Source organism: Chionomys nivalis, chromosome X (genome assembly GCF_950005125.1).
Source record: "Chionomys nivalis chromosome X, mChiNiv1.1, whole genome shotgun sequence".
Taxonomy (NCBI): domain Eukaryota; kingdom Metazoa; phylum Chordata; class Mammalia; order Rodentia; family Cricetidae; genus Chionomys; species Chionomys nivalis.
The window spans coordinates 85,587,474-85,605,058 of NC_080112.1; positions in this window are offsets into that span (position 1 = coordinate 85,587,474).

The following is a 17,585-nucleotide window of genomic DNA, read 5'->3' on the forward strand; positions in this document are numbered from 1 at the left end:
TGCTTCAGCCACTATGACTACCTGTTGCCACACTTTCCTGGTGTGATTGTGATTAAATCTTATCCTTCTGGAGCTGCAAGTCCAGATAACTCCATTCTTCTATAAGTTGCCATGAGTTTGTATAAACATTGAAGCTTAGATGGAAAGCAATCTCCATTTGGGAGCCAGAAAATACTGAACATTACAACTCAGATGAAAAAAAAATGTTCTGGCCATAGGAAACCAAAAGCAAAAACAGGTCACAGTATGTATAGCAGCTTAAAGGTCTTCTCTGATAGGAGAGGGTTTCCTTTGAGAAATTTTTACATTTCAGCTCCAGTCTGCAGAATTGTAACAACTCTGCTCTTCTAGGGCAAGATTTCCCCAGTGAAAGTGTTACAGCCCTGCTCTGCTCTGCATTCCTCCAATGCACTCCAGCTCTGGCAAAAAGTTGTATTTTTCCTCTGCTCCAGTGGAAGAAGCTCTTACCCAAACCTCATTCAAGACATTTATCAGGAGGGAAGAATCCAGAAGAGCAGTTGCCTTTACCAAGGTGGAAGAAGGGCAGCAGCAAATTGAACAGGCACTGGCTTATATAGGCCTTATTAGATGGTGAAAGTTTTACAGGGAGAATATTTTCAGAGTGGGATTTGGTCAGTTTTCATTCCTTGAACTTAGATTGCCTAGACCTTGTACTCAGGAATTGGTTGGTTTTCTGCTTAGTTGGTCAGGTGAGGCTTTATCTCTGTTTTTAGAGCAAAGTGCCTTTCATTCACTGGCCCTGTAGAACCCTAACCCCTTATTCTCAAAGGGGTGAGAAGAAATTTCCTAGCAGAATGTTTTCCCAGGAAGATAGTGGCCTTCCCCTCTCCCACTGGAGAGATACCAAGCACAAGGTCATTTAGCTTAGCCCTGGAAGCCACCTGGTACAGGCTCATAAAGAGGGCCTAACTCAGGAGCAGTGTGACTTTGCTCTAAGAACAAGGAAAAAGCTGAATTAGAAAAATGGGATGGAGAAAAAGTCCTTGCACCGTTGCCAAAAGCTTCAAAAAGTCTTTGTAGTTATGCCTTTAAAAGCTTACCCCACAGAGGAGATACAACTCCTCTCTACCTCACTACAACCAGGATGGACATGAGTTCCAAACATGTTTGTATTGTGCTTATCACAGTCTGTGTGGTCTCTGGTGGTCTCTCTCTGGAGGGTCGTAATCTGGGCACAACATTTGGTGAGTTGGCTGAGAACCCCAGAGATTCCACCAGAATGATGAAAGTTTGGAGGTTTATTAGCATCTACCGGTGAGAGAGCACTCTTTGCCTTTTGTCTCTTGTTCTTTGTCTCTGTCATTTTGTCTCGTCTGTCTGACTATGGCTGCTTTGGTTTTGTACTGGTCAACCAATTTGGATTTTTTTGTTTTGACAGGTGTTCTCTGAAGCTGATGCACTTGCACAGAGACCCTGGAGAAGCAAGGAACACCTTGTCTTTCATTTCCAGACAGGGAACTTTCTGGCCCTGGGTCATTTCCAAAGAGGGATGGGAATTCTCCAAGTCCAGTGTCATTTCTAGACAGAGGCCTTCCTGGCTCTGTGTCATTTAGAGACAGGGAGTTTTGCTCCTGTGTCATTAGACAGGGATGGGAATTCTCCCAGTCCCAGATCATTTCTAGACAGGGGACTTTCTGGCCCCAGGTCATTTTTAGACAGAGAGTTATGTATGCTCCTGGGACCCAGTCCAGGGTCAGTAGACAGGGGCCAGCATTCTCCCGGCCCTGGTTCATTTGCAGCTAACTCAAAGACAGCTGTTTGGTTTTCTCCCACCGTGGAGAGGGGATGTCACCATGTGTCTTGTCCTGGAAATTTGTCAAAGTCTCTTTGTGTTATGTTTTGGTAATTGTTGCTTTGTTTTCTTTCTCTCTCAACTTCTATCTTCAAGGGTCTTAAGACTCCTATGGAGCCCAGGCCCCCTCCCCACAGCCCTTAGGGATGGAAAGGAGAGAGGCAAAATCTTGGAGAGCACCCAAAAGGATCGAGCACAGGGAGTGTAGGGAATGCATGCTTGTGACTTGGAATGTCTTTGGGACTGCTACATTGGATGAATGGTGATCCCCTTGGAGTTCGGGAAAACTGCTGTCTCTTTGTTTATTATATTTAAGACTGGACTGAGGAGGACTGAATAAAAATGAGACAAAACTTAAATGAGAAATGCAGATGACTTTACAGCAGCCCATCTAGGGTCTGTATCCCTAGCCCTGAGCCAGGTCTGATGGCAAAGAATACACTGCCTGGGTGCTGAGAACTAAGCCTTGAGACTGCGGGGAATGCAGTGTGGCAGAGGATCTTTGGGACCTTCAGAGCTACAAGGCCAGGTGTTGTAGTGTGAGGGGCGGGGCTGCGTCCCCGGCACCCAGCCGCCCGCATGGCTTATGCCCCAAAATAATTACACAGAAACTGTATTCTTTTGAACACTGCCTAGCCCATTAGTTCCAGCCTCTTATTAGCTAGCTCTTACATATTGATCTAACCCATTTCTAATATTCTGTGTAGTACCACGAGCTGGCTTACCAGGGAAGATCTTAACCTGTGTCTGTCTGGAATGGGAGAATCATGGTGACTCACTGACTCGGCTTCTTTCTCCCAGCATTCTGTTCTGTTTACTCCGCCTATCTAATTTTCTGTCCTATCAGGGCCAAGCAGTTTTCTTTATTAATTAACCAATGAAAGCAACAGATAAATCCAAGACCCACCTCCATCATTTCCCCTTTTTCTGTTTAAACAAAAAAGACTTTAATTTTAACATAGTAAAATTACATATAACAAAACAGTTATCAAGAAAGAATTACAGTTACAATATTTATATCTACTTTATCTTTTATCATAACTAAGGAAAACTATAACTATCTATTTATTTTTTAACTCCATCAAAGACTCCAGAAGGATATAATATTACCTATGCAAACAAGAAATCCAAAACTCTAGAAATGACAGAGACATCTTGCTGCCTGTACAGTCACCCAAAGTTTTTTTGTACCATTGGGGCATTTGTCTTCAGCCTTCAGGCCCATAGTATCCAGCAGACATTTCCATGAGGCAGGAAATTTTAAAGACAGTTCAGTCATTTTCTGCTGTGTCCTGCAGAATGTCTTGCAGACTCTTTCATGAGTCAGGAACCCCGAAAGACCATTTCACCTTTAGGCAAGTTTAGTAGTCCTCTCTCTGAGGGTTCTCTGTGTCCAGTTTATGCAACAGTCCAGGCAAGAGCAGTTTCTTGCCCAAATGGCTATCAAACTCCATAAGGAGCCTCTTCGATGCCCATCTTCCTCTTGAAGTAGATTGGTGTTGTCAGGAGCAGATGTGTCTCATTTTTATAAAAAGCCCTAAGTTATTAAAACATTAAATGCCATATTCTGCAGTCTTTGAAAGATATGAAGAATGCCTATCTAGCTGAAATATATCTATGCACATCTAGAAAATCTAACTAACATGACTAAAAGCTTGACAATTATTGATGATTATCCATTAACAACCTATATTTATTACATTTTTAAATGAACTATACAATCACAATACCTTAATCAAGATTAGAAATACATATACATATAACAAAATTGACCTTTTGTTTTTATTGGTTAATTAATAAAGAAAACTGCTTGGCCTTGATAGGACAGAAAATTAGATAGGCGGAGTAAACAGAACAGAATGTTGGGAGAAAGAAGCCGAGTCAGTGAGTCACCATGATTCTCCCACTCCAGACAGACACAGGTTAAGATCTTTCCTGGTAAGCCAGCTCATGGTACTACACAAAATATTAAAAATGGGTTAGATCAATATTTAAGAGCTAGCCAATAAGAGGCTGTAGCTAGCCGGGCAGTGGTGGTGTACGCCTTTAATCCCTGCACTTGGGAGGCAGAGGCAGGTGGATCTCTGTGAGTTCGAGACCAGCCTGGTCTACAAGAGCTAGTTCCAGGACAGGCTCCAAAACCACAGAGAAACCCTGTCTCGAAAAACCAAAAAAAAAAAAAAAAAAAAAAAAAAGAGGCTGTCGCTAATGGGCCAGACAATGATTAAAAGAATACAGTTTCCATGTAATTATTTCGGGGCATAAGCTAGCCATGTGGGCGGCTGGGGGCCGGGGACGCAGCCCTGCCGCTCCTATTACAACAGCCAGGGAGCAGCAGCACCTGGAATAGAGCAGGTGGCAAAGTCATCATGCACCCAGCTGAGGGCAGAGGAATGCCTCTTGAGAAGGCAGGTGGTGGAACTAATGACTGAGAGAGGCCTGCCTGGCCAGAAGGTCCTGAGAATGGAGTACAGGTCCCCTCCAGCTCCTGCTGCAGGGGCTTCTTTTTTCCACATGTCCCTGCTTCCTCCCCAAGCCTGCTCTTTTGTCTGTGAGGTCCTTGGCCCAAAAAGAGTTCCTGATCCTGTACTGAGGAAATCTATCCAGAGGGGTAAGTGTGCCTGCCCCCACAGAAGGTCCCAGGAATGGAGTACAGGGCCCTTCCAGCTCCTGCTGCAATGGCTTTTTTGTTCCACACGACCCTGCGACCCTGCCCCCCAAAGTCTGCCCTTTTGTCTCCAAGGTCCTTGGCCCAGCAAGAGTTCCTGATCCTGTACCGAGGAAATCCATCCAGAGGGGTAAGTGTGTGCATGCCAGGCTGGATGGACCCAGGTATGGAGTAACAGGCCCCCTCCACTTTCCTAAACACTTCTGGACATACAGCAAGGTGTCTCCTAGGCTACTGGCTTTCTCTAGTTACCCCATCGCATCTTGCTCCCAACCACTCGTTTCCATCTGCAGGGTCCTTATATCCACCAGCACAGCCTGCTTCAGGGCAGAGAGAATCTGAGAGCCAGCTCCACTACAGACGGGTACTAAGAGAGGGCAGACCAAGAAAATCCCCCAAAGTACACAATCAGTGACAGCAAAGGTTAAACCAAGACGTCAAGACTCTCCTGGTTGCATTTGAAGGAAGAGATGGACAGGTGCCAATGCAAGAATTCCTCTAACAACCTGAAAAGCAACATGACAACACCAGAATCCAGTGAACACGCAACAGGAAGAATTGAACACCCTATTCCAGAAGAAGTAGAAGAAATTGACTTTAAACATAACATTATAAAAATAGTAGAAGCCATTAAACAGGATGTGAAAAACTCCTTTAAAGAAATGAAAGAGCAAACAAACAAAAAGTTAGAAGAAATTAATAAATCTCTCAAAGATACCCAAGGAAACCAAGAAAAAGCAATCAAACAGGTAATGGAAATAGTTCAAGACTTGAAGACCAAAATGGAGGCAATAAAGAAAACACAAACGGAGGGATGGCTGGGTATGGAAAATCTGGGCAAATGAACAAGAACTACAGAGACAATATAACCAACAGAATACAAGAAATAGAAGAAAGTATCTCAAGCGCTGAAGGTACTATAGAGGAAATAAACTAATTAACCAAAGAAAACAGCAAATCCAACAAATTCCTAACACAAAACATCCAGGAAAACTGGGACACCATGAAAAGACCAAACCTAAGGATAATAGGGTTGGGAAAAAGTATTCCAATCAAACAGACCTAAGAAACAAATAGGTGTGGGTATACTAATATTTAAGAAAATTGACTTCAAACTAAAATCAATCAGAAGAATAAAAGAAGCATTACTAATACTTAAAGCACAAATCAAACCCCACACACTAATAGTAGGAGATTTCAACACTCCTCTCTCACCAATGGACAGGTCAATGAGACAGAAACTTAACAGAGAAATAAGAGAACTAACAGATATAATTAATCAAATGGACTTAACAGAAATCTATAGAACTTTCCACCCAAATAGAAAAGAATATACCTTCTTCTCAACATCTCATGGAACCTTCTCAAATATTGATCACATAATTGGTAACAAAGCAAATATCCATAGATACAAAGAAATTGTAGTAACCACCTGTGTACTATTGGATCCCCATGGAATAAAGTTAGAATTCAACAACAATTCTAACCCCAGAAAGCATACAAAATCATAGAAACTGAATAGCCAACTACTGCAACACCCCTGGGTCAAAGAAGAATTAAAAATGAAACTAAAGTCTTCCTTGAATTCAATGAAAATAAAGACACAAATTACACAAAATTATGAGACATTATGAAAGCAGCGATAAGAGAAAACTTCATAGCACTAAGTGACTAAGTGCCCACATAAAGAAAATGGAGAAAACTCACATTAGAGACTTAACAGCACACCTGAAAGCTCTAGAAAAAAAAAGAAGCAGATTCGCCCAGGAGGAGTAGAAGACTGGAAATAAACAAACTGAGGTTTGAAATCAACAAAATAGAAACAAAGAAAACAATCTAAATAAAAATCAATGAAACAAAACCCTACTCAAACTAATCAAAAGAGAGAAAACACACAAATCAATAAGATCAGAAATGAAAAGGGGGAATAACAAGAGACACTCAGGAAATTCAGAAAATCATTTAGGTCTTACTACAAAAGCCTGTATGCCACAAAATTAAAAAATGTAAAAGAAATGGACATTTTTTAAGATAAGTACCATATTACAAAATTAAATCAAGACCAGGTGAACAATTTAAATACATCTATAAGTTGTGAGGAAATAGAAGCTGTCATCAAAAAGCTGCCAAACAAAAAAAAGCCCAGGACCAGATTGTTTTAATGCAGAATTCTACCAGAACTTCCAAGAAGAGCTAATACCTATAAAACATAATTTGTTTCACATAATAGAAACAGAACATTCATTGACAAACTCTTTTTATGAAGCTACAGTTACCCTGATACCAAAAATACACAAAGACTCAACCAATAAAGAGAATTACCAAACAATCTTGCTCATGAATATTGATGCAAAAATTCTCAATAAAATACTGAAAACCAAATCCAAGAACACATCAAAAAAATTATGCATTATGATCAAGTAGGCTTCATCCCAGAGATGCAGGGCTGGTTCAACATAATGTAAACCAATCAATGTAATCCATCATATAGATAAACTGAAAGAAAAGGCCATATGATAATTTCATTAGTCTTGGAGAGATTAGGGATACAAGGTTCATATCTAAATATAATAAAGGCAATATACAGCAAGCCGACAGCTAACAACAATATTAAATGGAGAAAAATTTAAAGCCATTCCATTAAAATCAGGAACAAGATAAGGCTGTCCACTGTCTCAATACCTCTTCAATATAGTGCTTGAAGTTCTAGCAATAGCAATAAGACAACATAAGGAGATCGAGAGGATTCGAATTGTGAAGAAAGAATTCAAACTTTTATTATTTGTAGATGATATGATAATGTACATAAGTGACCCCAAAAATCTCTACCAAAGAACTCCTACAGCTGATAAATACCTTTAGTAATGTGGCAGGATACAACATCAACTCAAAAAAATCAGTAGCCCTTCTGTACAAAAAGAATAAAGAAGCAGACAGGGAAATGAGACCTTTCATGCTAGCCACAAATAGCATAAAGTATCTTGGAGTAAACTAACCAAGGAAGTGAAAGATCTATTTGTCAAGAACTTTAAGTCTTTGAAGAAGGAAATTGATGAAGCCAGGCAGTGGTGGTGCATGCCTTTAATCCCAGCACTCAGGAGGCAGAGGCAGGCGGATCTCTGGGAGTTCGAGGCCAGCCTGGTCTACAAGAGCTAGTTCTGGGACAGGCACCAAAAGCTACAGAGAAACCCTGTCTTGAAAAAACCAAAAATAAATAAATAAAAAATAAAAATAAAGAAATTGATGAGGACACCAGAAAATGGAAGGATTTCCCATGCTCTTGGATTGGTAGGATCAACATAGTAAAAATGGCAATTCTACCAAAGGCAATCTTTAGATTCAATGCAATCCCCATCAAAATCCCAACAAAATTCTTCACAGACCTTGAGAAAACAATAATCAACTTTATATGGAAAAACAAAAAACCCAGAATAGCCACAATCTTTACAATAAAGGTACTTCTGGAGGCATTACAATCCCTGACTTAAAACTCCATTACAGAGCTACAGTAATGAAAACAGCTTGGTATTGGCATAAAAACAGAGATGTTGACCAATGGAATCAAATCAAAGACCCGGATATTAATCCACAAACCTATGACCACCGCATTTTCAATAGAGGAGCTAAAATTATACAATGAAATAAAGAAAGCATCTTTAACAAATGGTGCTGAAATAACTGGATGTCAACCTGTAGAATAATGAAAATAGATCCATTATCTATCACCATGCACAAAACTCAAGTCCACATTGATTAAAGACCTCAATTTAAATCCAACCACACTGAACCTGATAGAAGAGAAAGTGGGAAGTAGACTGCAACACATAGACACAGGAGACCACTTCCTAAATATAATCTTAGCAGCACTGACAATAAGAACAACAATTAATAAATGGGACCTGTTGAAATTGAGAAGCTTCTGTAAAGCAAAGGACATTGTCATTAAGACAAAAAGACAACCTACTGAATTGGAGAAGATCTTCACCAACCCCACATCAGACAAAGGCCTGATCTCTACAATATATAAAGAACTCAAGAAACTAGACTTTAAAATTCGAAATAACCCAATTTAAAAAAATGGGGTACTGAACTGAACATAAAATTCTCAACAGAAGAAGTTCAAATGGCCAAAAGATACTTAAGGTCATGTTCACCTTCCTTAGCAATCATGGAAATGCAAATCAAAACAACTTTGAGATACCATTTTACACCTGTCAGAATGACTAAAATCAAAAACACCAATGATAGCCTCTGATGGAGAGGATGTGGAGTAAGAGGAACACTCATCCATTGCTGGTGGGAATGCAAACTTGTGCAACCACTTTTTAAATCAGTTTGGAAGTTTCTCTGGAGTCTACCTACCTCAGGATCCAGCAATACCACTCTTGGGAATATACCCAAGAGATGCCCAATCATACTACAAAAGCATTTGTTCAACTATGTTGATAGCAGCATTATTTGTAATACTCAGAACCTGGTAACAACCTAGATGTCCCTCATTGGAAGAATGAATAAAGAAAGTGTGGCATATCTACACATTATGGTACTACTCAGTGATAAAAAACAATGACATCTTGAATTTTACATGCAAATGGATTGAAGTAGAAAACACTATCCTGAGTGTGATAACCCAGACATAAAAAGATGAATATGGTATGTACTCACTCATTAGTGGATTCTAGCCATAAACAAAGGACATTGAGCCTATAGTTCGTGATCCTAGAGAAGTAAATAATAAGGTGAACCCAAAGAAAAATATATAAAGATCCTCCTGAAAATTGGAAGCAGACAAGATTGCCGGACCAAAGGTGGGAGCATGGGGGTGGGGATAGGGGTGAGGGTGGTGTTGGAAGAAGGGGATAGGGGGAGGGAGAAGGGAAAGACTGGGGATATCTTGGGGGAGTGGGAGGGTGGAGAAGGAGGAAGAGTGGCTATAGGAGCATGGAAGAAGATATCTACATTAAGGGAGCCATTTTAGGGTTTGTAAGAGACTTGGCTCTAGAAGGAATACATGTGTCCAAAGGGATGTTCCCAGCTAGGTTCTTGGACAGTAGAGAAGACGGTTCTGAACTGGCCTTTTCCCATACCCACACTGAGGAATATCTTGAATAACACCATAGAACCTTCATATAGTAATGGATGGAGATAGAGACAGAGACCCATATTGCTGGACTCAGCTCCCAAGGTCTAGTTGAAGAACAGAAGGAGGGAGAAGATGAGCAAGGAAGTCAGGACTTCGAGGAGTTCATCCATTCACTGAGATGGTGTGACTGATCTAATGGGAGCTCACCAAGGCCAGCTGGACTGGGATTGAAAGAGCATGTCATCAAACCATACTCTATGAATGTGACTGACAATGCAGGCTGACTGAGAAGACAAAGATAATGGCAGTGGGATTCGATTCTACTTCATGTACTGACTTTTTGGGATCCTTGTCAGTTTGGATGCACACCTTCCTTGGCCTGGATCAAGGGGGTAGGGCCTTGTACTTCACACAGGGATGTGTACCCTGCCTTCTCTTAGGACTGGAGGGGGAGGGAAGTTGAGGAGCTGGAGGGATATGGAAGGAGGGGAGGAGGTGAAAATTTTAAATGATATTTATAAAGCAATAAAAATCAAAAAAGAGAAACAAACAAAAGAGCTGACTAAATAGGATGAAAAAGAAGACAAATGACCTTGTACACATGACAGACGCCCCCCAGACTGCCCAGAAGGGCTGCTTTTGTTTCTTTTGCCTTTGAAAAAGCTAACCCAACAGAGGAACTCTGAACTCCTCTCTCTACCTTGCTGTGGGGTTTTGGAGACTGGGATTTCCAGGCTATCCCAAAATAAAACAATAAAAGCTTGTTTATAGCAGTCTGGTCTTCTCTGGTTTCTGGTGGTCTCTCTGTGGGTTGTAATCTGGTCACAACATCAAGGGGGTTGATTTTGCTGAGCACCCCTTCCTCTTTTAAGCAGATTCTTCTGCTTCTGTGCATGCTCCCTGCTCCCCCCAGCAGTTATTTTCTGTGCTGTCTAGATCACAAAGCTGGGTGTTGACAGAGGGCTAGCTCCTAGGGACAGTTCGTCTGCACTTTTGCAAAGGTTCCTATTTCCAGCTAATTCTTGATGCTGCAAAGAGATCAAAACCAGTGTCTTAACCAGCTCCTGACCAAGCAAAGCTTTTTTAATTTTTTATGTCTTTGCATTATGTTATGGTATTTGTGGCTATTGTGAAGGGTGATGCTTCTCTGATTTCTTTCTGATCCCATTTATTATCTGTGTAAAGGAGGGATACTGATTTTTGTTCAGTTATCCTGCTATATTATTGAAATTGTTTATGAGTTTTAGAAGTTCCTTGGTAGAACTTTAGGGCTTGCTTATGTAAACTATTATATCATCAGCAAATAGTAAGAGGTTGAATTCTTTTTTTACATTTGAATACACTTGATCTTCTTTTGTTACGTTATTGCTCTAGCTAGGACCTCAAGAACTATATTGAATAGATATAGAGAGAGTGGGCAACCTCGTCTTGTTCCTGATTTCAGTGTGTTGCTGTGAGTTTCTCTCCACTTAGTTTGATGTTTGCTGTTGGCTTCCAACATATTGTTTTTAATATATTTAGGTATGTTTGTATATGTTCATAGCAGCATTGTTTGCCATAGCCAGAACCTGGAAACCACCTAAATGCCACTCCATCAAAGAATGGATAAGGAAAATGTGGTACATTTACACAATGGAGATATAGTAATACAGAAGATATAGTAATACAGGAGATATAGTAATACAGAAGAAAAAGATAATGACATTTTGAAATTTGCAGTCAAATAGATGAAGCTAGAAAACATCATATTGAGTGAGGTAATCCAGACCTAGAATGACAAATGTCATATATATTCCTCATAAGTGGTTTTTAAACATAAAGCAAAGAAAAACAGCCTATAAATCACAGTCCCAGAGAACATAGACAACAATGAGAATTGTAAGAGAGACATACATGGATCTAATCTACATGGAAAGTAGAAAAAGACAAGATCTCCTGAATTGGGGGCATGGGGTTCATGGGAGAGTGTTGAAGGGGGAGATGAAGGCAGGAAAACACAGAAAAATGTATAGCTCAATAAAATCAATAAGAAGAGGTAAAAAACAAAAACAAAACAAAACATTTGAGCTTCTGGGGAAAGCTTCTCATTCAAAGAACCATGTATTTTCTTTTATTTTTGTTATGTGTATTTGTGTGCATTTTTATGGGTATATATACATGGGTTCAGGTTTGCACTGAGAGTGTAGATGACAGATTCCCCTAGTGTTCAAGTTACAGACATTTATGAGTGCATTCTGAAAATGAAACCCTAGTGCTCTGCCAGTTTTTCATTTCTCCCATCCCCAATGCCAACTTTAATCAAATATGTGCAGAGTTTTCACAAGAAATATAACTGAACTATAAAAGATAAATAAATTTGTCCATTTTTCTGTAAACACAATTGCAACTTTAAAGATTTAGTAATTTACCCAAAATATCTAATTAAAATGTAATAGATCACTTTTGAAATTTATGTGACACTAAATTAATTATTTTACCTTTAAAACCTGTTTATGAACTTAACACTCATGAATAAATATTATTTCCACATTTTATATGAGTTGATTATGTATGTCTTTTTCAAATGAATTGTAATATATTGCTTGTGTTTGCTTCTAATGCCCCACTTAAAATGTTAGGGAATATTGAATCATTCTATGGTTTTCAATGTTATATATAATGTGGCATCCCAATGTTTTACTTTATTGTGTAATTTAGAGTTTTATAGGCCATAGATTCTTCAAAAATATTAACTAGTATTTGTTTGATATAAAAGTTAATCCAAGGCAGTCACCTACATGCTTTTTTACTTAGGGTCTTTCTTGAGCTATTTAAATATGACATAGAAGTGATTAAAGATTTTAGAAATTATAAGCAATTTGGCTATATTATCTATATTAAAAACAGTATATATGCATTTTATTTAAAAATTGGCAGAAGGGACTGGAGAGATGGTTTAGGAATTTGAAGAACTTGCTCTTCTTCCAGAAGACTAGGGGTCACTTCTCAGCCTCAACATGACAGCTATCTAAGTCTCCAATTCTAGAGTTTTCAACACCCTCCTAAAACTTTTTTGGGCACCAAAATTACAAATGGTGTACAGACATTTACATTTAGGTGAAACACTCATATACATAAAAAACAAAAGCTTTGTTATATGTTTTTAAGGTTTTTTGTTTTATTTCTTATATTAAGTGTTTATGTGTGTGTATACAAGCATGCATGTCTGAACATACATTTTAAATTGTAGCAGTTATGTGTAGAGATCAGAGGGAGTTTCTTGATAATCCTTTCTCTATTGCAGTGTGTAGTATCTGGGGATTGATCTCAAGTCCTCAGGACTCCACACAAGCACCTCTACAAGTCACACCATCTCCATAACAGAAATTCTGTTAGCTATGCATTTGAAGAGTTTCCTATTTTTCAATAAAAAATGTGTTATTTAAATACACATTTGTTGCACTTCAACATACAACTTAATAAAAGTGTTTATATTTTAGTAAAATTCTAGTATCACATATGTGACTCAATAGTCAAAATAATAAATATTTAAATCAACTATTCCAGTTTTCTAAAACTGGTATCTATTCCATATGGAGAACTCTCATAAAATTCTGATACTATAAATCTGTGCTATAATGGTAAGTCAATTTTCAAAATCCCTTAGAATTTTCTATTATAGCTTTTAGCATCTCAAATAGCAGATGAATTATATATGAGATTTTTTCCATCATTAATTTTGGGTGATACAACATAAGCCTGTATTTTCACTGATGAAAATATGTTATTATTACTGAATGTAATGAATGTAACACAGTTTGAAAAATGAATATACTTAATTTTTAGAACAAAGTCTTTGTGATATTTGTACCTAAGAAAAGAATTTTAAGAAACTATCAAAATGAATTAAATGATAATAGAGAATGGTGTACAAGTTATTGCACATCAAGGAAAATAGATAATTATGTTCTTTCAAACTAACAGAAAATGCTTAATGTGGTTGGAATAAAAGCAGTTTTGCTTTGTGAAAGCAAAAAAAAAAATGAGCCCTGTTAATGGATCTTGAATTCCTCTTGAATATGAAAATAGAAAGACCAATCAGAAAATAACTGTGTTTAATGAGGGTGAAGAAAGTAAACTTTTGGAAAGACTATCAAAAAAGAAGCAAAATGCACAAAATTCTCATTTTTAACATCTTTTACTTGAAAATTAGTAATAGTTACTCTTTCTGTTTTAAAAAAATGATGTCCAAAGTTTTGTTAAAAACATATATTGACTACTAAGAATATAAACTGATTAATATAATGAAAATTAATTACTTGTATATTAAATTGATATGTGATTATTAATATATTGTTAAGAAAAACTATTAAATAAGTCATGGTACACTTTTATATATGCATGTTTTGGTTGGCTATGTAAATTGTGATTCATAACCTTATTTAGAAATCCAATTTGGGGTTTTCGCCAATACTTTCTCAAGAAGAAAATAGATAAAACATACCTACTTGATGAGAACAACTTTAATATAATTAGTATTTTATTATGATTTTATAAAACTAACGTAGAAAAGAAAGTCAATATTTTTTCTTTTATAATAACTGTAATGATGCAATATAATGAAAATATGTCTTACATTCTAAGAGACAGGAACTTTTGCTGTATCTCTTAGCCATAGTTAATAATATGCCTTGACACTACTTAAGACTGCTCTCTTACTGCTTATTCAGCCTGTTTTTTTTAAACTGTCTTTAAGAAAACTCTGTAGTAATCACCTTAACTTGCCTTTAATTTCCCACATAATCAAGTTTTACAACATATGCTACTGTATAGCTGTAATTTTAGGCTATGTTCTTTTCCGTACTCCAGTCCAGAACAATGCATGTGCATCATTTATTGAAAGCAGCAAATGCATAGGTCAAAACTATCTTCAAAAATCTACCATAAATTTTTGAAAATATCTATTTATATGTAGTTATAAATTAACAAGGTTTTTATTTTTTTATTAATTAATTTATTTAATTATTAAAGATTTCTGCCTCTTCCCCGCCACCACCTCCCATTCCCTCCCCCTCCCCCAATCAAGTCTTCCTTCCTCCTCAGCCCAAAGAGCAAGCAGGTTTCTCTGCCCTGTGGGAGGTCCAAGGACCACCCACCTCCATCCAGGTCTATTAAGGTGAGCATCCAAACTACCTGGGCTCCCACAAAGCCATTACGTGCAATAGGATCAAGAACCCATTGCCATTGTTCTTCAGTTCTCAGTAGTCCTCATTGTCCATTATGTTCAGCGAGACCTGTTTTGTCCCATGCTTTTTCAGTCCCCGGCCAGCTGGCCTTGGTGAGTTCCCGATAGAACATCCCCATTGCCTCAGTGTGTGGGTGCACCCCTCGCAGTCCTGAGTTCCTTGCTCGTGCTTACTCTCCTTCTGTTCCTCCTTTGGATCATGAGACTTCAGTCCAGTGCTCCAATGTTGGTCTCTGTCTCTGTCTTCTTTCATCGTCTGATGAAGGTTAATATTCAGGGGGATGCTTATATGTATTTCTTTGTGTTCACCTTCTTATTTAGCTTCTCTAGAATCACGAGTTATAGTCTCAATGTCCTTTATTTATGGCTAGAAACCAAATATGAGTGAGTACATCCCATGTTCCTCTTTTTGGGTCTGGCTTACCTCACTCAGGATAGTGTTTTCAATTTCCATCCATTTGTATGCAAAATTCAAGAAGTCATTGTTTTTTACTGCTGAGTAGTACTCTAATATGTATATATTCCATACTTTCTTCATCCATTCTTCCATTGAAGGACATCTAGGTTGTTTCCAGGTTCTGGCTATTACAAACAATGCTGCTATGAACATAGTTGAGCATATATTTTTGTTGTATGTTTGGGCATCTCTTGGGTATATTCCCAATAGTGGTATTGCTGGGTCGAGAGGTAGGTTGAACCCGACTTTCCTGAGAAACCACCACACTGCTTTCCAAAGTGGTTGCACAAGTTTGCATTCCCACCAGCAATGGATGAGAGTGCCCCTTTCTCCACAACCTCTCCAGCAGAGGCTATCATTGGTGTTTTTGATTTTAGCCATTCTGACCGGTGTAAGATGGTATCTTAATGTTGTCTTGATTTGCATTTCCCTGATTGCTAAGGAAGTTGAGCACAATCTTAAGTGTCTTTTGGCCATTTGAACTTCTTCTGTTGAAAAGTCTCTGTTCAGCTCAGTGCCCCATTTTATAATTGGATTGATTAACCTTTTACGGTCTAATTTCTTGAGTTCTTTGTATATTTTGGATATCAGACCTTTGTCAGTTGCAGGGTTGGTGAAGATCTTCTCCCAGTCAGTGGGTTGCCTTTCTGTCTTAGTGACAGTGTCCTTTGTTTTACAGAAGCTTCTCAGTCTCAGGAGGTCCCATTTATTCAATGATGTCCTTAGTGTTTGTGCTGCTGGGGTTGTACGTAGGAAGTGTTCTCCTGTGCCCATGTGTTATAGAGTACTTCCCACTTTCTCTTCTATCAGATTCAGTGTGTTTGGACTGATATTGAGGTCTTTAATCCATTTGGACTTGAGTTTTGTGCATGGTGATATATATGGATCTATTTTCATTCTTCTACAGATTGACTTCCAGTTTTGCCAGCACAATTTGTTGAAGATGCTCTCTTTTTTCCATTGTATACTTTTAGCTCCTTTATCGAAAATCAGGTGTTCATAGGTTTGTGGGCTAAAGTCAGGGTCTTCTATTCTATTCCATTGGTCGACTTCTCTGTTTTTATGCCAGTACCAAGCCGTTTTCAGTACTGTAGCTCTGTAATAGAGTTTGAAGTCAGGGATGGTAATGCCTCCAGACAATCCTTTATTGTATAAGATTGTTTTGGCTATCCTGGGTTTTTTGTTTTTCCATATAAAGTTGATTATTGTCTTCTCCAGATCTGTGAAGAATTTTGATGGGATTTTGATGGGGATTGCGTTGAATCTATAGATTGCTTTTGGTAGAATTGCCATTTTTACTATGTTGATCCTCCCAATCCAAGAGCAAGGGAGGTCCTTCCATTTTCTGGTGTCCTCTTCAATTTCTTTCTTCAAAGACTTAAAGTTCTTGCCAAATAGATCTTCCACTTCCTTGGTCAGAGTTACCCCAAGGTGTTTTATGCTATTTGTGGCTATCGTGAAAGGTGATGCTTCTCTGATTTCCCTCTCTGCTTCCTTATCCTTAGTGTATAGGAAGGCAACTGATTTTTTGGAGTTGATTTTGTATCCTGCCACATTACCAAAGGTGTTTATCAGCTGTAGGAGTTCTTTGGTAGAGTTTTTGGGGTCGCTTATGTATACTAACAAGGTTTTTAATACTGTTTGTTGTCTGCATCAGCTATGATCAGTTAGATTCAGCGACTTAAACTCTTGTAAAGCTATCAAAGATTTCTGTAAACTTTCCCAATCCTTCCCTGTGTGATGTTTTATATGCAGTTAAATAGACCAAAGTGAAACTCTTTATCAGGGCCAGACACTGACACACATAGTCACACAAACAGATACTCAAAAAACATACATAGAGATAGAAAACACAGAAGGCACAGTCATACACAGAATGACCAATACAGACAAAGGGACCAGCAGATTTGCAAGACACTATTCTTCAGATTCTTGTAGCAGAGAGACAGATAAGAAAATATGAAGAGAACATGAAGTTTAGAATTCAAATTTGTAATCAATCTTGGTTAAATTATTCCAAGAGGAAATGCTTTTATTTATTTCTTTACTGTGACACCAAAATATTTTTGTTAACTGGGAGTTATTCACCATGTATATAATCTACCAATTAACAAATTATGCTCACTAAAGAAAATGCATTTGTCTGTGTATTTGTGATATGTGCATACCCATATTTGTATGTGTGAATGGGAACATTTCTCTGCCATGATAAATGGGTGGAGTTCACAGGACAACCTTGTGTATCAGTATTGACCATTTTCTTTATTTGAGACAGGATTTCATTTTTGTTTATCCACTTCATAAGCAAAGTTAGCTGACCCACAATTTTGTGGAGAATCC